This window comes from Mustela erminea, chromosome 3 (assembly GCF_009829155.1).
Source record: "Mustela erminea isolate mMusErm1 chromosome 3, mMusErm1.Pri, whole genome shotgun sequence".
Taxonomy (NCBI): domain Eukaryota; kingdom Metazoa; phylum Chordata; class Mammalia; order Carnivora; family Mustelidae; genus Mustela; species Mustela erminea.
This window is the reverse complement of record NC_045616.1, coordinates 40,965,116-40,989,968: the sequence shown is the minus strand read 5'-3', so window position 1 is coordinate 40,989,968 and position 24,853 is coordinate 40,965,116. Positions and strand designations below refer to the sequence as shown.

Genomic DNA, 24,853 nt, shown 5'->3' with positions numbered 1-24,853 from the left:
ACACATACAGAGAAGACTCATGGGAATATGAAGGCAGAGATACAGTACAGGGTCTACAAGACAAACGATGGCAGATTGCTGGCAAAGCACCAGAAGCTAGAAGAGAGGCATGGAACAGATACTCTCTCATGGTATCAGAAGGAACTAACTCGGCCAAAGCCTTGAACTCAGACTTCTAGTCTCCAGAACAAATTTCTGTTGGTTAAGTCACTCACATCTTTGTACTTCATTATGGCAGTTCCAGGAAACAAATAGAAGTCTTACGATAGGGAATGGTCCTTATTTTTCAGATTCGGCCTTTTTGATTCTCAGAGGAATTCCAGGGGTATCAAGGAGGTATCGAGTAAGTTGAACAATTCTGAAAGAATTCCTATGTCCTAAGGAACTCTTCTACCAGGATGTCCCTCACCTTCTGGTATCTATTCCTCTTTAAATCTTTGATGGCCACTTTCTGCTGAGACATGAGTGTACAAGCCACCCCTCAGCCATGGATTCCCAAGGAATCCCTATGCTGACTTCTGAATTCCAGTCTCTACCCAGCACCTTCCTCATCACTATCCTGGCTTATAGACTCCTGCTGCTTCAGCTGACCAGAACTCTGATTTCTGGCTCCTCAGCACAATGGGAATTCTGTGTTTTGCAAAATTCCACATCTTTATTAAGGCTGAGAAAATCGTCCCCAGGCAGAGGAGTGTGATTGTTGAGTTCACATCACTGAGCTCAAGTCATTGCTGAAGTTCTGTTGGGGATTGTAGCTTTGCACTCATTTTATGAAACTAGATGCCTCATATGCTTTGTCCAGTTTTATAGCTGTTCACAGCAGAAAACTAATCTGGTTCCAGTTATTCCACAAACACAAGGCTCTGTCTTTACGAGTAAAACACGTGAAATCTAAAAATTTTGATACTGATAAGCTACTATCTAAATTCCTATGGATGTCTGACTAAAAGACTGTATTATCGCTTTCCCATAGCTACCATAATCTTTGGGTTAATAGTAATCTCTCTTTTCTTCTTCTCCTCTCCTTCCTTCTCTCCCTCCCCTCCCCTTCTTCTTCCTCCTGCTCCTCCTCCTCCTTCTTCTCCCATGTATATATGCCTATCTATATATAAATATATATATAAGTATATATATAAATATATATATATATATATACAGTTCATCAGCTTTATTAATGTTGGGCAAAATCAATATGTTATGAAAATGAAACAGATCTATAGTTTTGGGGCAAAATTATAAAATTAAACATGTAGATAACCTATTTATATACTGCTATAAAGTATTTTTTGACGAGAGATATGCAAAGAAGCTATTACCTACATGAAATGTATATTTAAAGATTTTTTTTTTCATCCTGGGAGCCAGGAATATAAAAAAGAGCAGATATATTTAACCATAACATGCTGTGATTCATCAAACAGCACAAACTTTCATTTCATGGAGTTTATCTGTTGACGTTGATTTAAACTATCATTTGTTTTATCATGTGGGAACAAAAGTTATGTGGTCAAAAATATAAGGATTTTGTACATGTACCCGAATGTTTATAGCAGCAATGTCCACAATAGCCAAACTATGGAAAGAACCTAGATGTACATCAACAGATGAATGGATCAAGAAGATGTGGTATATATACACAATGGAATACTATGCAGCCATCAAAAGAAATGAAATCTTGCCATTTGCGACAACATGGATGGAACTAGAGCGTATCATGCTTAGCGAAATAAGTCAAGCAGAGAAAGACAACTATCATATGATCTCCCTGATATGAGGAAGTGGTGATGCAACATGGGGGCTTAAGTGGGTAGGAGAAGAATAAATGAAACAAGATGGGATTGGGAGGGAGACAAACCATAAGTGACTTTTAATCTCACAAAACAAACTGAGGGTTGCTGGGGGGAGGGGGTTTGGGAGAAGGGGGTGGGATTATGGACATTGGGGAGGGTATGTGCTTTGGTGAGTGCTGTGAAGTGTGTAAACCTGGTGATTCACAGACCTGTACCCCTGGGGATAGAGTATTATGCCTCCATCAGAAAGGATGAATACCCAACTTTTGTAGCAACATGGACGGGACTGGAAGAGATTATGCTGAGTGAAATAAGTCAAGCAGAGAGAGTCAATTATCATATGGTTTCACTTATTTGTGGAGCATAACAAATAGCATGGAGGACATGGGGACTTAGAATGGAGAAGGGAGTTGGGGGAAATTGGAAGGGGAGGTGAACCATGAGAGACTATGGACTCTGAAAAACAATCTGAGGGTTTTGAAGGGACGGGGGGTGGGAGGTTGGGGTACCAGGTGGTGGGTATTATAGAGGGCACGGATTGCATGGAGCACGGGGTGTGGTGCAAAAATAATGAATACTGTTATGCTGGAAATTTAAAAAAAAAAAATGGAAAAAAATGTTGAATTCAAAAAAAAAAAAAAATATATAAGGATTTTGAACTAATGTTGATTCAACTTGTGTTGTCTTACCGTATTGTCTTTTCAAAGTGCTGCCAGTTGAAAAGGGAAGCATTATGTTTACAAATCTGTTTTGAAATGTTTGCCAAAATTTTGGTAGTATCTTTAATAAAGATGTTTGTCTCCAGCATCCAAAAAATAAATAAATAAAATATATATATATATATGAAACAAGATATATATATATATAGAAATATATAATATATAAATATATATAAATATATATAGAAATATATATATTTAAATATAAATATATATATTTAAATATATTTAAATATAAATATATATATTTAAATATATTTAAATATAAATATATATATTTCTATATATATATTTCTATATATTTCTATCTATATATAGCCATATATATACATACCCATATATATACCCAAATGACACTAATTTCTCTACCATGCCACCCCTTTGTTAGTCTATAATTTGTTAGTCAATAATTCAGTTTGACTGTAAAGTTTTTGTGGTTGTTTCATTAAGCAGTACAATTGACCAAAATATATAAATGTTGCAATGCTATGTCAATAAGGCCCCACAGAAATAACACAGAACAATTTCTTTTCTTTTTTTTTTTTTTTTAAAGATTTTATTTATTTATTTGACAGAGAGAAATCACAAGTAGGCAGGGAGGCAGGCAGAGAGAGAGAGAGAGGGAAGCAGGCTCCCCGCCGAGCAGAGAGCCCGATGCGGGACTCGATCCCAGGACCCCGAGATCATGACCTGAGCCGAAGGCAGTGGCTTAACCCACTGAGCCACCCAGGCGCCCAACACAGAACAATTTCTTAATCTTCTCTCTCCAACCCAAGTAGCTTTCTGATATCATGACGCTATATTTTGTATTAACCTAGAGTGATATATAATATCTTTGATACTGGCAAATCTATTTTGTCACTTTTTTCTTTGCTTTGTTGAAAAAAAATGGTATAAATCATTTCCTTCTGGTAGCAAAATTTGTGGTTAATAATATCAAGTGATAACTGTTATTCTAAATAACTGAAAGAAGTGAGAGAGAATAGGCTTACTTTTTTTTAAATCATGAAAACAGTGATTTGATTTATATGTGTTCATTCTGCAAATGATCCTTAACTAAAATACTATAAGCTGCCAAAGAAGCAATGAAGATGTAGCAATCAATCATCAGTAAAGAGAACTACAAATATTGATAAATGTAACCACCTAGAACAATGGAGGCTATAGATAATGTAGACTATAGGGGACACGAACCAGCCAAATAGAGGTAAACAGAGTATAATGAGACAAACAGAACTAATCAAAATATAAATCATTTACAAATGTGATAATTCTAAAATATCAGTTTATAACAGGCAGGAGATTTTTTTTTCTTTTTTTTTTTTAATTTTTTATTTTTTATAAACATATATTTTTATCCCCAGGGGTACAGGTCTGTGAATCACCAGGTTTACACACTTCACAGCACTCACCAAAGCACATACCCTCCCCAATGTCCATAATCCCACCCCCTTCTCCCAAACCCACTCCCCCCCAGGCAGGAGATTTTGACCCAGAAGTTGTCCGAAAGGATGTTACTATCTGGTTCTGTATGTCAAGTCATAGTCTTTTCTTTGCGTAATATTACTTGATCTGTGTGCCAAAGAAAAATACAGTTTTATAACAATTATTGTGATAAAACAAGTTATCCAAAAAGCAGTCTTTTAACTTAAGATTAAACAAAAGAACACTTTCGGGGAGAAGATTTTCTCCTTTAAACAATGAATTTCCTCATGTATTAAAGAATATTTTAGCTGCAGGAAGCACCTTGTTCCAGGCAGTGGTGGGGCAGTTGCCCCAATATATGTTGGGGTGGATGGCTGATCCTGGGGATCGGAGTAGACCTCTTGATGCAAATCTCGGTGGCCACTGCTGGAGCATGACCTGTGCCATGGCCACTTCCGACACCTTATTTGTAACATTTTAAGAAACTTCATGAGATCTTCTATGGCCTCCATGAACACCTTTCGGGGGTGCCAGAGTGTCTCCTGTGGATGGCAAGGACAGAAGAGAAGCAGCAGCTGATCAGATTTTTCCTGTTGCAAATGAAATTCTGGCAGAGATGGAAGAGAAACCACATCATGCACCTCTATTTTTCCCTAACCTTATGATGTCAAATCTTCAAACCTACCAGAAGGCCTTGCCAAACCTTCATCAGAAAGTAAGATGCACATCTTTGACAACCCCACCTGGAGGGTGAGGACACATGAAATATGGCGCATACACTGTAGAGAATGGGCATGTGAGGGGGTTGCAGTCTCAAAGAGAGTTGCTTCTGCAAGGTACTGATGGCCTGAACTGGACTACCCAGAGTATTGGGTGCTCTCATTGGACTGCCCCAGAGACTAGCCAGATTGGCCCAGGAATCACAGAAGAGCTGGGGGAGCAGTGTGACCAGTTGGAATGTACCAAGAGGAGGTCGGTAAACAAATACAAGTGAAAACTTGAGCAGAAGTGGAAAGATTCTCTGTCCAGTGTTCAGAAAAGTGACAACCAGCAGGCTGCTACTGTCCATCCTCATGTCACTGGAGCTGGCCTTCCTAGGGACCTGGATTATAACAGATCCTTCCACAAGCACTGAACTTCCTACAGGGAAGGGTTTGTGCACCAGAACTTTGATCTGTGAATGAATGGTGTTAGAGAAGGAGAATAAGCATAGTGTTGCTATGAGCTAATGGTTCAAGGATGTACTGTGTTTAGTAGCCAGACTTGGGGGGAGGGGGGAGGAGAAGGCAGAAAACCATTTAATTGTGAAGGAAAAGTAACAAGACCAGTATGATAGACCAAGGTAATAAATGCTGCTTGACTTCTTAAAAAAAAAAAATTATATGTATATTATCAAGTTTTCAGGTAATAAGTGAAATGTCTCAGGAAAATGCCTAATTGTTTCGATGCATAGATGTGAAGAGCCAGTAAAAGGTGAGGGTAGACTGAAACTAAATTTCTGAGGGCCTTCAATAAAATTCTAAGTGATAAGAATTTTAAATCAATGCAAAGAAAGAAAACAATAAAATTGGATTTTAGGAAGAAACTCTCTCTGGCTTTGGGGGCCAACAACACGGGTAACTTGAATAATTCTTATCTGTTGTGTATTAGAATGGCAATAGGTTAAATTTTCAGAACAGTCCGAAATATTATATTCCTAAAGCTAATGGGTATAAAAGTTCTTTTAAAGAACATTTGTAAGTTTCAGGTATTCAGGTGATTCAAGAAAAAAGCCCAAATTGTTTATGTAAAGTTTTAAGTTTAAAATTTTGATTTACCTCAAATTTGTTATTATATTTAAAACACTTTCTCACTTTTCACTTTGAAAAAGGCTAACAGTCTTATTAATGTAAAGGAACTTTTGGGAACAAAACTAAACATCAAAACAGGTATACATTTTTTGTGGTGAAGGAAGAAAGGAAAGAAGGGAGGAAGGGAGAGAGAGAGAAAAAGGAAGGAAGGAAGGAAAGAAAGAAAAGAAAAGGAGAAAAAGAAGAAAGGAGGGAGGAAGAAAGGGAAAAAGAAACCAACCACAAAGACAGCAATGTAAGCGTCTGGTGCACACTCCCCAGGCATAATAGTTTATTGAAATGTAAGTGAGGTCTTAGTTTTAATTTGTTAGTCACCCCTGAAATAAAAATAATTAATGTTTTAGAAATTGACAATAAATATGTAAACATTATTCAATGTTTAAAAGGAGACCTTTACCTTTTTACACATTGAAAACATATTTTCGGGGCGCCTGGGTGGCTCAGTGGGTTAAAGCCTCTGCTTTCAGCTCAGGTCATGATCCCAGGGTCCTGGGATCAAGCCCTGCATCGGGCTCTCTGCTCAGCAGGGAGCCTGCTTTCCTTCCTCTCTCTCTGCCTGCCTCTTTGCCTACTTGTGATCTCTGTCTGTCAAATAAATTAAAAAAAAAAAGAAAACATATTTGCAAGTATGTTCATTGGAAGTACAGAAAACAGGCAACAGAAAACAGGGTCTCTCTGGCACTTCTCAAAAATAAAGAAACTGGACATAAAATACAGTAATTTCTTAGCTGATAAAAGTTTAACATGTCACAGACTAATGGGAAGATTGCAGAAGTGACATTTAATTAGATTAATCAAAATGGATTAAAACTGTCTTGGATCAACAGATCGACTTCATTAGCTGGCAACTATAGCGCTAAAATTAAGTGTATTAGACTATGAGCACTAGCTGTCATGTATGTCTTGGTGAAATTAGGTTGAGAAATTTTTTTTAATAAAAATAATAACAGTTTGACAAATGTAACCCCCCTTGATTGAAATTCTTTTGGATGAAACATTAAATAGTTCATTAATGGACAAGGAAGCAAAGCAAATATATTCTTCAAAGGTGTTTAAATGAACTATTATTTTTCAGTGCACTGGCAAAGTTCTATCACCATAAAATAATTTCTTCTAAAAATTTAAATGAACTCAACTTCTTTTCTGATACATTTATTTAAGTCAGTTACTTTTCAGTTCCCAAAATTTGTGCAATAATAATTTCCCCATCCCAAGTGCCAATTCTGGTTTAGGGATTTTCTGTGTCATAGTATCTCTATAGACAATTTTTTATTTCTAGCAAAATAATGTATAGATTTTGGAACACAGTCTAATATTGATTCTACAGCAGTGTTTAGAACCTGATAGGAAACATCATTAACTACCAGTTAAATGTCAGTTGTAATGTATACAATAATTTATTTCTTATTAATAAATGATCATAACTCTTACTAATAAATAAACAAAAACTAATCTTAATGGTTGATAAACACAAACATATAGTTCTCTTTCAGGCTATGTATTCATTATGGTTGACTGGTGGTTATGCTTTTTAATTTTTGGCATCATGAATCTTTGAGGATGATGGTTTAGGCAGGCTAGGACACTGCTGACTACTTCAGCAGCCCTTAAATCCTCAAAACTAGCACTAACATTTCATTGTCATAATCAAATCAGATGGCTGTTTTTCATATCAAGGTGGTAGGGAACTATTATGTTGACTCTGGTGAAAGAATTTTATGTTGTTGAGCAGAAATACAATATATTTACCACAGTAAGTAACTGAAATATTTCGAGATTGCAAGGAAACCACTGTCTGATCTAAAACAACTGTTAAGTACTATGCCAATGTACAGTAACTTTAGTAAGAAACAACTAGAGTGTTCTTTTAAAAATTCAATAGACTGAATTTGGGATATAGGTGAGATATTAGTGGACTGATTTTTTGGTATTATTTTATTAAATTGTTAGTGTTGTCATTTACCAAAAATTCAATAAAAAGAGATCTGCAAAGAACAAAGAAAAGTATATTAAAAATGTTACAATCAGTGGGTGTTATATGCAAACAATGAATAATGGAACCTACATCAAAAAGTAATGATGTACTATATGGTGACTAACATAAGTAACTAACTAACTAAATAAATAAATAAAGATGTTAAATCAATAATCTCCATATTCTTGTGGATATAAACAAAAGTATAACATGATGAAACAAAATAGAAAAAGTTACAAACATACAAATGGCTAACAAACACATGAAAAAATCTTCATCATCATTAGCCATCAGGGAGATTCAAATTAAACTACATTGAGATACCACCTTACACCAGTTAGAATGCCCCAAATTAACAAAACTGTAAACAAGTGTTAGAGAGGATGTGGAGAAAGGGGAGCCCTCTTACACTGTTGGTGGGAATACAAGTTGGTGAAACCACTTTGGAAAACAGTGTGGAGATTCCTTTAAAAATTAAAAATAGAGCTACCCTTTGACCCTGCCATTGCACTACTGGGTATTTACCCCAAAATACAGATGTAGTGAAAAGAAGGGCCATCTGTACCCCAATGTTCATAGCAGCAATGGCCACAGTCGTCAAATTGTGGAAAGAACCAAGATTCCCTTCAACAAACGAATGGATAAAGAAGATATGGTCCATATATACAATGGAGTATTATGCCTCCTTCAGAAAGGATGAATACCCAGCTTTTGTATCAACATGGATGGGACTGAAAGAGATTATGCTGAGTGAAATAAGTCAAGCAGAGAGAGTCAATTATATGGTTTCACTTACTTGTGGAGCATAAGGAATAACACAGAGGATATTGGGAGAAGGAGAGGAGAAGGGAATTGGGGGAAATCAGAGGGGGAGATGAACCATGAGAGACTGTGGACTCCGAGAACCAAACTGAGGATTTTGAAGGGGTAGGGTGTGGGGGGTTCGGTGAGCCTGGTAGTGGGTATTATGGAGGGCACATATTGCATGGAGCATTGGGTGTGATGCATAAACAATGAAACTTGGAACACTGAAAAAATAAAGTTAAAAAAAACTTTGAAAAAATATATCTGAAATGAAGCATACACTAGATAGGATTGCAAGTGAACTGATTAGAAGAAATAGACTATCTGATTAGTTCCAAATATTTCCAAATATGCATGTTTATATCAATCTTTTCTGAAATAAAAATACTAGACACAGATGGTGTCTCTAGTACATTTTATTAGACAGTTCAAAAGGAAAAATGCCAGATTTACTCAATTTTCCTATAAAATGAAGAGGAATAAATCACTGTTCTGTTTGACAGTACCCAGCTTCCATTCAGGATAAAAAGAATGAGCAAACTTGAAATATTAAGGAACTGAAGCTGATAAAGAGTAGCTTGCAAAAAACCAATAACCAAAAATCATACTAGTGGTGAAATGCTGAATGTTTTCTCCTTAAGATGGAATACTAGGATATGTGTTTTCATCAGTTGCATTTGACTTTTTATTAGAGGACCTAGCCATTCTAATAAGGTAAGGCAAATAAAGGTGTAAGATTAAAAAGGAAGGAGTAAAAATTTCCTATTTGTAGATGTTATGATTATTTAGAAAAATTGTAGGAAATCTATAATAGTTGTAACTAAGAAGCCAAATTATTAGATGTATGAAGTTAGCAGATTCAAATTCAGTATAAAAATTAATTTTATTTGAATAGGTAGCAGCAAAGGATTGGAAAATTGAAATTAAAAAAATAATTCCATTTATGATAGCAAAAATTACCTATGACTGTATCCAAAATGTTACGCACACGTTTTCTACATTAAGAAGTAAATATGTTGTTGAGAGAGATAGTTTTTAAAATTTTATTTATTTATCAGAGAGAGAGAGAGCACAAGCAGGGGGCAGTGACAGGGAGAAGGAGAAGCTGTCTCCCAGCTGAGCAAGCAGTATTTAATTCTAGGACCCTGGAATCATGACCTGAGCCTAAGGCAGACACTTAACTGACTGAACCACCCAGGCATCCCTTGCTGAGAGAAATTAAATGAATGAGAAGAGAAGTGATGCTCATGTATTAGAGAATCAACAGTGCTATAAGAGCACTTCTCCCCATATGGATGTCTAGATTCAGTATATTCCTGAGGAAACCCCTAGCAGGTTTTTATCTCTAGAAATGGACAAGATTATTCTAAGACTTATAAAAGAATTCAAAGCATCTATAATGTCCGAAGCAATATTTAAAAGAAAAATAATGCTGCAAAAGTTATCTTAAACATATTTCAACATTTATAATTAAGTCATAGTAATCAAGATAGCTAGGTATTCAGAAAAAGAAATCTGTAGCTCAATGAAAAAGAGTGGAGAGTCCAGGAGCATAGCCAATTGATTTTTGTCAAAAGTGCCAAGGCAATTCATCAGAGAAAGGAAAATCACAGTTTAAACCAGATGACTTAAAGAAAAGTAAGTAAATATTATGTCTTATCTGAAAAGATGTTTTTTGCTCTTCACCATCCATTGTTGAAGGAATGAAAAACAAGTCAGAGACTTGGAGGAAATACTTGTAAAACATACTATCAGATCAAGGACTTATAACTATGTTGTATAATAGACTCTTACTAGTTAATAATAAGACAACAGATAAAACAAATGAAAGCAAATGAAAAGACAATCCAGTCATCAAAATTAACAATATTTGTGCTTCTATAGAAACCAACAGGAAAGTGAAAATTAGCAAATCCTATGGATCTGACAAGAGATTTATATCTAAGATGTATAACCATCCCTTACAGCAGAATAATAAGGGAAATTACCCAATTAAATAATGAGTAATGGATATGAATGGGTATTTCTTTAAAGAAAATATACAATATACCTGCATGGAACAGTCAGTTGAGCTCACAACTTGGTTTTGGCTCAGGTCATGATCTCACAAGCCTCATGTGAGATCAAGCCCTGCATCTGGTTCTCTGCTCAGCATGGAGTCTCTTTAGAGTCTCTCTGCCTCTCCTTCTGCCCCTCCCGTTCATGCTCTCTCTCCCTCTCTCTAAGATAAATTTAAAAATATTAAAAAAAAAAAAGAAGAAGAAGATATACAATGGCCAACAAATGTATGAAATGTTGCTCGTTATCCAAGTAGAAACACAAATCAAGGCCATAATGAGATATCACTTCATACCCAATATGATGGTTATCATAAAAAAATGTAGATAATAACAAGTGTTCACAGGGATGTAGAGAAATCAAAACACTCATACATGCTGGTGGGAATGTAAAATTGTTGCAGCTACTGTGAAAAACAGTCTTGACAGTTCCTCAAATGATTAAATGTAAAGTTATCATATGATCTAGCAATTCTATTACATAAATACCTGAGATAAATAAAAACAAAAACTTTCATATGAATGTTCATAGCAGCATATTCATAATAACTAAAATTTAGGAACAACCAAATGTCCATCAATGGAAGAATAAAGAAGCAAAATGTGGTATATCTGTACAGTGGTATATTACTTAGCTGTAAAAATGAATGATGATACATGCTAAAACATACTAGGTACTACAACATAAATGAACTCTGAAAACAATGCTAAGTGAAAAAAAAATCAGTCACAGAGGACCACATATTATATGATACAATTTATATAAAATATTCAGACTGGGAAAGTCTGTAGAGAACAAAAATAGAATAATTGTTGCCCAGAGATAGAGATAGATAGGTGGGTTTGAGGTACCTGCTAATGGGTATAGGATTTCTTACTGGAGTGATAAAATGTTCTAAAATTTATTGTTGTGTTGGTTTCATAACTCTGATTATACTAAATACATTGAAATGTATACTTTAAATGGATAAATTTGCAGTATATGATTATATATCAATTAAACTGTCAAAAAAGACATTATAAAGCAAACAAAAGCACTAGAGAAATTTTGTGGTGATGGAAATATTTTATATTTTGTTTGTGGTGATAGTTATATGACTATCCATTTGAATAAACTCATCTACCTCTACATTTGAAATAAATATATGTCAGTATAAAGATTCAAAGATAATTTATGTAAAGAGTAATTAGCAAGCCAACAAATCAATTAAAGAGTATATAAAGGCATTATAAAAAGGACTATCACATTAGAAGTAGAAAATATTAAAGACTATAAACTCAGGAAGTTATATTGCAGTCATTCTAGAGAAAATTGAAACAAAAAAGTTTAAAAGGAAAATATGAATATTTTGGTAGATTTAGTAATTGGCTTTTTGAAGAGGAGAATAGAACAGACAAATGGAAAATACTCCAGATAGAGGAAAGTATTCCCAAAGGAAAGACTTGAATCTGCAGGTTAAAATGACATACTGTGACTCAGGAAAAAATGATATAGTACAATCAACATTATTTTGTGTGATTTTATCTTCTGTGCCAAACCCTTCCAATTTGTATCTTACAGTCTATCAACTATCTACCCCTGAACTTGCTCTACATCTTCCTACCTGATCATGTAACTTAAAGCCTGGTTGTTTGAAAGGAAGCTTCTTTTTTGCAGGCTTCTTAAGGGGTGACTAGTTACTTCATCATTCTGCTAGCATCAGAGATGCTTTTTGCCTCTCATTACGACATACAGGTTTCTGTCCCCACCTTCATCCTAAACCAAGCAACCCCTGCCATTGGGTAATACCACTTACTCTCCATCTTGTTTCAGTCAATTCCAGAAGTCTCTATTACAATCCCTCCTTCTGTGAAGATTTTGGCAATTTGTTAACTTTTATGCTTTTCAGTAACACTCTGAGTAGCGAGAAGTTAATATGTTAGCTTACCCTAATATTACTGAATTTCTCTCAATTTCCCTTATAGCCCTAATAATTGCATCTATCTATCCATTCATCCAAATACAGATATACTTAGGGATATACATGTAGATATGAGTGTTGATATAGATAAAATTTGCAGGGTGACAGAAATATTTATGCTACTTTTATATATTCTTTGTGAATTTTATTATTATAGTATTGCTCTGTTTTTAATGAATTTGTCTTAAATGTTTTTCCTTATTATTTATATTACAAAGAAATTTATTAGCATGAATTTGATACTATATCATTGCCCATGACTCTATACTGTTATAAAATCTGCAAACTCACACAACATGCACAAGATTTAATTTGATGTGGCTACCTTTATATTAATTTGCTATTAACCTCACAATTTATATTTTAGTAGTCTATATTGATTACTAAGAATTAAAGAACATTCTTGTTGATTTGTTATAATCATTCTAAAGATAGGGGTTTTTTGACCAATATGCATATGCACATATTACAAAACTATTTTGCATTAAATTATTTGCGAAGATAAACTTATTGAAAGCCATAAAATGCTCTTTCTATAATTATTTGGTCATGTTAATTAAATACCTAAATAAATCTGTGATAATAATTAGTGAATTTCTGAGCAAACCTACTTCAAACAATCAGTAACTTTGTCTTTTTCTTGCGGAAGACACTGTATAAGTTATAAATGAGGAATAAAAGACTCTATCTATCAAAGATGACATTATAATTACACCAAATATATTATTAGAAAGTCAAAATTAATTCCTCTGCATAGGGTCTATTTTCTTCTTAGTGTCATTTGTCAGCTTGGCAACTATCAAAGACTTTCATGATTTTCTAGCCTTATCTTCTATTAAAAAGAGGAGAAAGTGAACGTTTAACTCTTTCCAATAATACACTTAGAAAATGCATCCCAACCAATAAATGGAAAAGGTAGAAAATTTCAGGAAAATGATGTACACTAAAGTTCATTTTAATAGTTTGACTTATGCACAAGTCAAAGTTTTCAGCCAGCCTTAGCTGACAATAAGAAGAATGTGTTATCAAATATGTTTGCACTCAAAGTTTGCTGTTCACAGATTTAGGTGAAAAATATAACTTAACAGAAAAAAATATATTGAAATTTCTCACCTACTCTTTCTGAGATTCCTGAGTTTTACAGAAGCAGTCCTTCTGACATGGTAACTGCATTCCCCTGGCATGTGTAAATGTTTAATTGGGCCAAACATTCTCAAGTATAACACTTGGTTAGGTAACAATGAGGTGAATCATACATTAGCTCTATTCCTCATGGAGAAGTTTTCTAAATATGCACAAGTCTTAGTAACAAACAATAGACAAATTATGTAAAATTGATTGAAATGATATATGTACTTAGCTACTTAAATACCAAAAGTAATTTATTTACTCTATAGGACTATGATCATCAACTAATCAAGAAAGCATGTTGTTTATTGTCCAGATAGAACAAAAGATCATTGGAACTGAAGAGTCATAAAATAGAACTCTAAATATATGGAAATTTTTTTTTCAAAGATGCAAAGGCAATTCAGTGGTGGAATGAAATCTTTTAAATAAATGGGTTAAATCAATGGGATATCCATATATACAAAATAATAATTTTGGTCTGTATTTTGCACCGTGTATAAAATTAACTAAGATGTAGCGTATGTAAGTGAAACAGCTAACATTATAAAACATCTAAAAGAAAACATCACAAAAAATACTTTTGACTTCACTTAGGCAAAGATGTCTTAGCTATGACACTGAAAGCACAAGCTATTAAGAAAGACAATGCAGACTTCATAAAAATTGAGAAGTTGGCTCTTTGAGAAGTTACATTGAGATAATAAAAGATTTGTTACAGGTCAGGATAAAACATATGAAAATCGTATATCTGGTAAAAGGCTTATATCCAAAATATGTTTAAGGCATTTAAAACTTAATTAACAAAAAGATAAATACCCTACTAAATTAATAAATAACGGGCCAAATTTTTGAAATGAAACTTCTTGAAAGAATATGTACGAATGGCAAATAAGTGAAATAAATCATAGAAGGAGCAATATATCTTACACTATTTACATTAAATTCTACATAGTTCAAATTAATTTATAGTGTCAGAAAGCAGATCAATGACTTCCAGAACAAGAAGGGAGACATGGGGGAAAAGAAGAGATTGCAAAGGATGTGAGGAAACTTCTTGAAAGGGTGAATTTATTCAAAGTCTTGTTTATGTTGAAGGTTTCCTGATGGGGTTAGAAAATATTCAAAACTAGAATTACTGTTGAATCATAAATTAGTATTAAAATGTGTGGTATGTTTGACCATTCATCCATTAAAAGTCATCTGTGCTTTTTTGTGGTTATTGCAGTTAAAGCAATAATGAACCTAGTGTACATGTTGTGTGAACATAATTTTTCATTTCTTTTGAGTGAAATGCCCTAGTGTACAACTGCTTGTGCCATATAATACTTCCATGTTTAGGTTTATAGGAAATTTCTTAAGAATTTACCAGACTATAACATTTTTTAAAAAATTTTTATTAACATATAATGGATTATTTGCCCCAGGGGTACAGGTCTGTGAATCATCAGGCTTACACATTTCACAGCACTCACCACAGCACATACCCTCCCCAATATCCATAACCCAGCCACCCTCTTCATACCTCCTTCCCCCCAGCAACCCTCAGTTTGTTTGTGAGATTAAGGGTCTGCTATGGTTTGTCTGTCTCCCGATCCCATCTTGTTTCACTATAACATTTTACACTCCTGCCAGCAGTGTTTTTTCTCACCAGTATTGGTATTATTGCTATTTTTTGTTAATCATTCTGGTGGGTGTGTAGTGATGTCTTATGATAGATTTAATTAGTGTTTCTTTCATGTCTGTTACTCAATTTCTAATTAGATTATTTTGTTTTGTTTTGTTTTCTGTTGAGCTTTAAGAGCTAAACAGAGGTGAAGGAAGTAGGGAATTTATAAAGGGGTAACATAGTAATCTTTGGGGTGATTTTGTATCCTGACTCTGGTGGTGGTTTCATAAACCTATACATGTGATAAAATTATGAAGAACTAAACACACATAGACACATAAACAAATGAATACAGTAATCATGGGTAGTGTGAATGTCAGTATCTTGGTTGTGCTATTGTACTATAGTTTTAAAAGATTTTCTTACAGAAGGAAATGGGATAAAGAGTACGCAGAATATTACTATATTATTTTTTTTCAAGGTTTTATTTATTTATTTGTCAGACAGTGAGAGAGCACTCAAGTAGGGGGGATGACAGGCAGAGGAAGAGGGAGAAGCAGGCTCCCTGCTCAGCAAGGAGCCCAATGTTGGACTGGATCCCAGGACCCTGGGATCATGATCTGAGCCAAAGGCAGCCACTTAATCGACTGATCCATGCTTGCATCCCTACAATATTTCTTATAATTACATTTGAATTTACAACAATCTTTAAAATAGTTTCAAGTGAAAAAAATGAATGTGTCCAAAGCTATACTGTCTGCAGGGAGTCTGCCTATCCCTCTCAGTCTCCTTCTGTCCCTCCCCCCACCCCCAGTTTCTCTCTCTCTCTCTCAAATAATTAATTAAAATCATATAAAATTTTAAAAAATGAACTCTGAAGCCATGAAAAGACATGAGGAATCTTAAGTACATATTACTAAGTGAATGTAGCTGTTCTGAAAAGGCTACGTATTGTGTGATTGCAACTATATGACTTTCTGAGAAAGGTGAAACTATGGCAACAAGAAAAATATCAGTGGTTGTCTGAAGTTGTGGGGTGGAGGGATGCAGAGAAGGAGCATGGAGGATTTCAGGGCAGTGAAAATAGTTTGTATAATACTATAATGATTATCACATATCATTATATATTTGTCCAAAGCCATCGAATATACAACACCAAGAGTGAATCCTAATATGAACTATGAAGTTTAGTTGACTAAGATGTGTTTATGTAGGTTCATCAACTGTAACAAATGTGCCACTCTGGTAGGGGTTGTTAATATTTAGAGAAGCTATGCATGAGTGGAGGTGGGAGATATATGAGAAATCTCTGTACCTCCCTCATAATTTTTCTGTAAGCTTAAAATTGCTCAAAAAGATAAGATCTTTTTATTTAAAGAGATTTTATTTATTTATTTGAGAGAGATAGAGAGCAAGAGCATGAATGGGGGTGGGGGAGAGGAACAGAGGGAAAGGAAAAATCAGGCTTCTCATTGAGCAGGGAAACCTATAGGGAACTCCATCCCAAGACCCTGAGATCATAACCTGAGCCAAAGGCAGATACTTAACCACTGAGCCACAAAGGCACCCCCAAAATAATATTTTTAAAAAATAGTTGGTGAGGTTTCTTGCTATCTGTTGTATATGATGTGAGTCATTTGCATTTTTAATTTGTGTAATAAAATTAATAAACCTTCCAATAAATACTCCAATTTTAAATGCATCATAAGAATTATAAATGTCATGAGATAGTTTACTTACCATCAATTGGGGATATCAAATAATTTGGGTCAATTTTTTCCTGTATGTAACTAATGGAAGACCGTTGCTCCTGGAGAAAATAGATCATAAATCCACCATTCCTAAACAGTGGTTTCTCTCCCTATTCTCCTGAAGTCCAAATCATAATATTTTCTTCATTGTTTTTGTGGCTGGAGTTTAACTGTCAACTTCTTATAGTTGTGGATTTGGGGATATTTAACAAGTAATTCATGGGGCACTTCGGGAGGCTCAGTAGGTTAAGTGTCCAACTCTTGATTTCAGCACAGGTCATGATCTCAGGGACCTGGAATCAAGCCCAGTGGTGGGCTCCATACTCAGCGGGGAGTCTGCTTGATGATTCTCTCTTCCTTCTCCTCTGCCCACCACACCCCATGTGCATGCATGCTCTCTCTCTCTCTCTCTCTCTCTCTCTAAATAAATCTTTTTAAAAAACTAACTCAGGAAAGTTTCTAAAAATTTAATTCATATCTTAAATTGTCTTTTGAAATGCTTACTTATGTATAGGTATTTGGTTTTGTTTTGTTTCATTTCTTGGGGTAGTTCTATGTCTTATTTGAACCTCTACTAGTTAGCACCATTCCTAGCACATAGATCTTAAATGAATATTTATGGAGTGAATGAATGAGTGGGTGAGCGAATGAAGATAGTAATCATGTTAACATCATATGACAGTCTTTTATTTTTTCTATTATATGCAATCAGTAAGCACTTACTATTTTTTCTTCATGACTTATAATTTTATGGAAAAAAGCAATTTCAGTTATATGGTGATTAATGATTTTTTTAAGAAAATTAAGCTTCAAAAACTCCACATTGCAATAACTTGTATTCTCAAGTCATAAAAACTAACTGCTTTAGGTATCATAAGAAAAGGAACCTTCTATGTACTTATAACCAGGGATAAAATACCTCTTCCAAGACAATATTATGTATGACCCCATTACAAATTTATTCCAAGCTTCCAGTTACTCCTGTGTGCTCTGCTTTCTCCTCCAGAAAGCTAGCCACACATGGGAGTATTTTCTTCCCCCACCTCAGGTATCTTAAAATCTGAGTGCTTTCTTATCCCCATTTAATTAAAACAATTAATCTGTATGTCACTTTTGTGAAATCAGTTTCAACATGCAAAGCAAATTTTGCATTTATAGCTACCAATTTTAATCAATGACTGTGAAACTACACATTTATCTCTTGTTGAATTACTTTCAAATAACAACAAGTAAGTATAGAGTTGTGGAACCTCAACCAGACGTGATCTGACCACCCATGCCTGCAAATTCCTGGATACATTTCTATCTGACAGCAAAGGAACAATTGCTGCTGTCCATTTCTGGGAAGAAGTGAGGGTAAAATGAATAGATTCTGTGATCACTTGCTTTGTCAGGAGCATTAAAAAAAAATAATAACAACCATCAAAAGACCCATACTGAACACTTTACCTCTCATAACTCATGTAATTCACATATCCACCTAAGGAGGAAGGTAGTATAATTCTCATTTTTAATGAGGGAATGAAGGTTCAGAGATTGTAACTGTTCAACAACAGATACACAGAGGACTCTCGGTCTCATCCTAGGAACTGGACCCTTTCTGGTTCAGCACAGAGATTCAATACCACTCCAACCCCTTGTATCAAGGGTAAACCTTCCATCAACTGCCGAAGTATAATCCAGTCCTTTCCTACTCAATTTCTCAACACCCACAGGTACACAGTTTATGCTTGAGATAACATTTTTATCATTTCTATTCAGACTGATGTATAGTTCCCTGTCATAAAACCTTCCACTTAAAATTCTAGAATGTATCATAGGGCTTCTCTATCATTTCAAATTCTGTTGATGAACTTCCTAAAAAGTTTGTAGTTAGATAAAAGAAATTCTTTTAATTAATGGAAAGATTCACTACTTAATTGTGGATCAGGAATTAATCATATATTTATATGAGCTCTGTCTACCTAAATAAGTTTTAAATCATGTTACTTACATCCTTGGTTACTAATCATCTATAATCCAACACTAAGCTATTAAGCTATTAATTTAAAATACTAGTATATTTCACATGTGGGTAAAGTATATGTGAATTCTATTCCTTATATTGATGTATACATTTAATACATATGTAAAATATGTAATATATAATAAATGTATACATCATTCATATACATATAATAAAATTTGGGATATATATATGTATATACATATATAAAATCTCACTTTATTGCATCCAAATATATTCCTACCAATTAGTTTGCATCTAAATATCCATCCTTTTTAACTGAACTTTCCCTTATTATTCATTCTTTCAGTAAACATTTATTGAATCTACAGTTTATGTTGAATTAGAAATAACTTGTCATTTGCTTTTTTTTACTAAAAAATGAGATTCTTAGACAAGTTATACTACGTAAGAGCATGCAGTATCAGATATTTCAAGCACTGACTAATCACTGAAGAATAACAGTGTTATTGCTTAAGTGTTTCATTACTGCAATTACTCTGAAACTTCACCAGTTCAATCACATATTTAGCTAATGATATTGATACATTTATCCTGATATTCTCCATTATTTTAAAAGTCTGATTGTGAGGTAGCTGGATGGCTCATTAGGTTAAGCATCTGACTCTTGGTTTCAGCTCAGGTCACGATCTCAGGGTCATGGGATCAAGCCCCACATGGGGTTCTATGCTCAGAAGGGAGTCTGCTTGAGATTTCCTCCTTCTGCCCCTCCCCTGCTTGTGTTTGCTCTCTCTCTCAAACAAATAATCTTTTTCTTTTTTTAAAAATAAGTCTGATCGTATTATCTTTATAGCCAGGAAAAAGAAATGTAGTATGATTAAAGATATAGCGATAAATTAACAATGTATTTTTTCAAGTTCATTCACTGGATTTTGTGATAGAAATTTTATTGTGGACTAAATTTTAGCTTAATCTTCATTTGAAGGTATCTATGTACTAAAGTACTGGATTCTAGCCTAGAAATTAATAGTTACCAGAGGTAGACCAAACTAATTATATATGTATTTGGAATAATCATCAATAACATTAGCCAAGTATTAGTGTTTCTATAAACACCATTTTTATTTCCAATGCAGTTACTCAGATGTTTACCTTGAGTTGAGGGAAATACCTTTTATCATATATTTATTGCTATAATGTTTTAATTTAGCAATTCTACTAGCTTGCCTATAATTTAGATAGCAATAGGATAAAGATCTCCCTATCTGCCTCAGAAATATGGCCCTTTAAAAAAGTTTCTCTCCTTTAAACTTTGTGTTTCATAGTATAAGATAATGCCTCATTCTGATATCAAAAACCATGACATGCAATCATCCATTTTGTTTTCTTCTGTTACATATTTAATCAAAATAGATGATCTAGAACTTCTTTTACTGGGTATATGCCCATCTACTTTTGCAGACAGTAATTTTTTCCTGGATAACACAGAGCTTTAAGAAAAACAAAAATATTTTAATAGTTATAAACTCCTATATCATACATTACATTTTTATTATATTAAATGTTATTTTACTTTTATCACTCATTTTCTTCTAAGTTTGAAGAAACTTCCCTTTTATCTTATTATTACCATGAAAAATAATTTTTTACTCAATGTAGCACCTCAATTGATTGCATTATTTCACTATTTGGCAAAAATGCTAATATTTTTATAGCAGCTTTATTAAAGATGTAATTCATATTCCATGTAATTCACCAGCATTGTATAATACATAGTTGCTAATTCAGTATCATGATTCAGGACAGATATGTGACTTTATTCCATTCCAGTTTATATAAGTTCATGAGAAAAACATTATGAAGAGTATCTTAGTATACAAATTGTTCAGCTTTCTGACCTTTATACAGGTAGTACCAACATATATTTTGTATTATATTTAGACATTTTGGCTTGAAAATTAACTTTTAGATCAAATGAGAGTGTCTACAACTATATAAAAATGTCTTCAATTGTCCATCCTGTGACACAGCTCTGGAGATTAAACAAGGTAGGAATGAGGAAGTCTAATACTGTTGCAAAAATTATGTTTGTTTCCAAAATATTTTATATCAATTTTAGCTGAATCAAAAAATATATATATATTACATTAATATAGTAGTTTATATTTGTTTCCAGAATATGTTTACATTATTACCTCATTCTAGCCTTGTGAGGTAAGATGGAAAGCAGATACCATCATGTGTATTTTATCACTGGGTAAACTTATGACTAGATAGCAACCAAAATGTATTTTAAATGCATACTGTTTTCAGAGCTCTTAGACACATAAAGGTAGCAATTATAGGACTGTTAGATAAAGGAATATTTCAAAATTAGTACTATCTCACAAAGACAATATTACCTGAGCATTAAAAATAATTTCATTTTCCCTATTGTAACCTCTTTTGAATCTGTTACTTTTCACCCCCTGTTACTGAATTCACATTTATATTTCATGTTTTCCTTCATCTATTGAGAGAAAGGACTGTGTACTTTGGAATTTGTATCTTTGTTATCTAGCAAAATGACGGTAATGCAGAAGATGGCTAATAAATATCTGTTCAATTACTGAATTTTTCTTTTCCAGAAACAATCTGCCTGCATTTTTTTCCTCTATCTTCAGTGGAAATCTGTTCAGTGTCTAAAAAATATTTATGTATGCCTTAATTTTATTATATTGGAAACAAGAATTTCCATGCTAAGTCACAAACTTTATTGTCCAATGTAGTGTTGGTTGATTGAATGATTGTGTCATTCATTCACTCATCTCATTTTATTTAATTCACTAAATATCTCTTGGCCATCTAACTATGTATTTGATATATTGTTGGACACTGAGGATTCAAAAACACCCATAATCTTTACCATCATAGACTGGGAAGAGAGAAATTAATTCAATGCATACCTTCAAGTGTGAAAACTCCTAAATAAGGAAAAGTGTGTGAGATGAAATCTTAGGATGAGAGCTGGTTTACCCTACACATAACGCCAGAGATGACATTACAGAGAATGTGAAAGAATTGAAGCTATCTGAAAAATAAGATTTTAAGTAAGTTGCATGAAAGAAATAATTCTTCTAGCCAGGGAAAAGATCATATATTAAAGGCAAAAGATTTATGTGATCTGAAGAGAAACCACAGTATAAAGATCATATGTTAAATATCTAATTTCAGGAGGAAAGGTGACCTATTTCAGAACAAAAAAGAAATGTGGTGAACAAGTAGAAGTATGATATCAAAGGAAGGATGAGACAGAAGCAAGGGCCAAATTAGTGAGAAATTGCATGTTGTCTTAAAGGGTTTTGGTTTATAACCTCAAAATGAAATTTACTGAATGTTTTAATTAATACATGTATACTCACAGTTGAGACTTAAATAGTCATCATCATGATTCTGGTTTTATTCATGAATGCTGGAAATGAGAATGGAGAAAGTGCTTAGAAAAATATCATTTTCGTGTCTAGGTCATAGTTTAAGGGATGATGCTTTAGGTAATAGTAAATATAGTAGAATTTTTTCAAGAAATTGGTTGGACTCTTGGCTGTTCAAGAGGTTAAAAAGTATACAGGACTTACTGATTAGTTGGATGTTGGCAAGGGATGGAAGAAGGATTGACTGTATTAGGGAAGCCCAGCATCTTTCTGGATTTGAAACAGTAAAAACGACAAAAGCAAAATAAAAGTTGGCAATGGGAGAAATTGAAGAAGGAAAGATTTCTGTCTCAGCTGTGCCGTATATGAGATGACTTCTTTCGTGTTTTGTGTTTTGTGTTTGTGTTTGTGTTTGTTTTATGCAGCCTCCATGCTGGGCTTGACTGTGGACTTTATGGAACTTGAACTCAATACCCTGAGATCAAGACCTGAGCTGAAATGAAGAGTTAGATGTAGGGGTGTCTGGGTGCCTCAGTCAATTAAGCAGCTGACTCTTGGTTTCAGCTCAGGTCACGATCTCAGGATCAAGATTTCAGGGGTGTGAGACTGAAACTCACCCTCCCCCCCAATTGGGCTCCATGCTCAGTGGTGCATCTGCTTTTCTCCCTCTCCCTCAGCCCCTCTCCCTGTCTCATGCTCTCTCTCAAATAAATAAATAAATAAATAAATAAATAAATATATAAAATATATATATTTTATATATTATATATATGTGTTCAGAGGTGGGAATCATTAAATATCTGGTAACTTCACTTGAAGGAACATCTAGCTACAGGTTTCTATTTTCTTTGGAAATAAAAGCAAGAAAAGTAAAGAGAATGAGGGGGTATGAGATGGTGGTGGAATGGGTTGAAAATATGAGGAAAATGGAAGTAGTCTTGTTGAAAGACTACTCATCCTCCATGTCATCTTTTTAAAATTATCTAAAAATAGCTCTTTGATGGATCCTAATTAAAACCGGTCCTGGTCATCTTTGCTTTTTGTCACATGTGCTTTTTAATTTTTATTTCATTTACATAACTAATACGATTTTTCAAGAAGGAGAGAAAAATTGAAATACTCCTTGATAGAGGCACATTGTTAATTAGATAGATCATAATTGACCCTTTTCTGTCTGTTTCATATACAAATGTGTATACTTAAAGAGAAATATAGTTTCTTTATTAGAAATGTGTTCATTCACTTGCAAATGAGAGAAAGACAGTGACAAACATATAAGGCTTTATTTTTCTCATGCGAGAAGATTATGGAAAAACAAGAGAAAATAACTAAGCAGAATGCTGGTATTTTTAAAAATCTAGGTCTTAATGCAGTTCTGACATTCATTCTAATATGTTGGTAAAAATAAATTCTTCAATATTAATTTTAGAAGGGTAGAACTAAATTTTTGTATTTTAAATAAAATATATAATCCATCAAGAAAAAATAAATTTTTAATAATAAAATTGTTAAACATTTATTAACATTCTAATATAAATTATTAGCTACTATATTTGTTCTGCTGCTTCCATAGAAGCCTGCCCTGCTGTCAAGGACATTCTCACACCTGTCATCTCTAATGTAGTTTTTCTGCTGAGATTTCAGTATTTTCTTTAACTCTTTTGAGAGATCACTTGCAAAAGCACCATCTCCAGAAGCTCTTCCGATCTTCGATCTTCGCAACGGTTCTGAGTTGCAGTACCTTTCCCCAGTGTGTCATCCCTTTCCCTAGTGAGAGTCTATTCCTCTTTGTGGTTTTTCCCTGAGTCCGTGATAACACTCTTTAGGGGAGTAGAAATGGAAGGAGGCAGAGGAAGTGAAGGAGGTCAGGGGTAAAGAAAATTACGAAGGCCTGTGGTGAGATATCAGAGATTAGTGGGAAGGGAAGGGGTTAAAGAAGAGGAGGGGAAGGAAAAATTAGGAAAGCACCAGAAAAGTGCATAAAGCTTCTTTCCGTAGTTCGGCAATTGTGAACATGGCTGCTATAAACATTCAGGTGCACACGCCCCTTTGGAAACCCTGTTTGTTTTGTGAGATTAAGAGTCTCTTATGGGGGGCGCCTGGGTGGCTCAGTGGGTTAAGCTGCTGCCTTCCGCTCAGGTCATGATCTCAGGGTCCTGGGATCGAGCCCTACGTCGGGCTCTCTGCTCAGCAGGGAGCCTGCTTCCTCCTCTCTCTCTGCCTGCCTCTCTGCCTGCCTCTCTGCCTGCTTGTCATCTCTCTCTGTCAAGTAAATAAATAAAATCTTAAAAAAAAAAAAAGTCTCTTACAGTTTATCTCCCTCCCGATCCCATCTTGTTTCATTTATTCCTTTCCTACCCACCAGACTCCCCATGTTGCCTCTCCACTTCCTCGTATCAGGGAGATCA

General features: G+C 34.2%; 1 pseudogene; it reads left to right on the top strand.

Annotated features, from left to right (window-relative positions):
* Positions 1–4,410: 4,410 nt before the first annotated feature.
* LOC116587187 lies at positions 4,411–5,069 on the top strand (annotated as a pseudogene).
* The last annotated feature ends 19,784 nt before the right edge of the window (positions 5,070–24,853 follow it).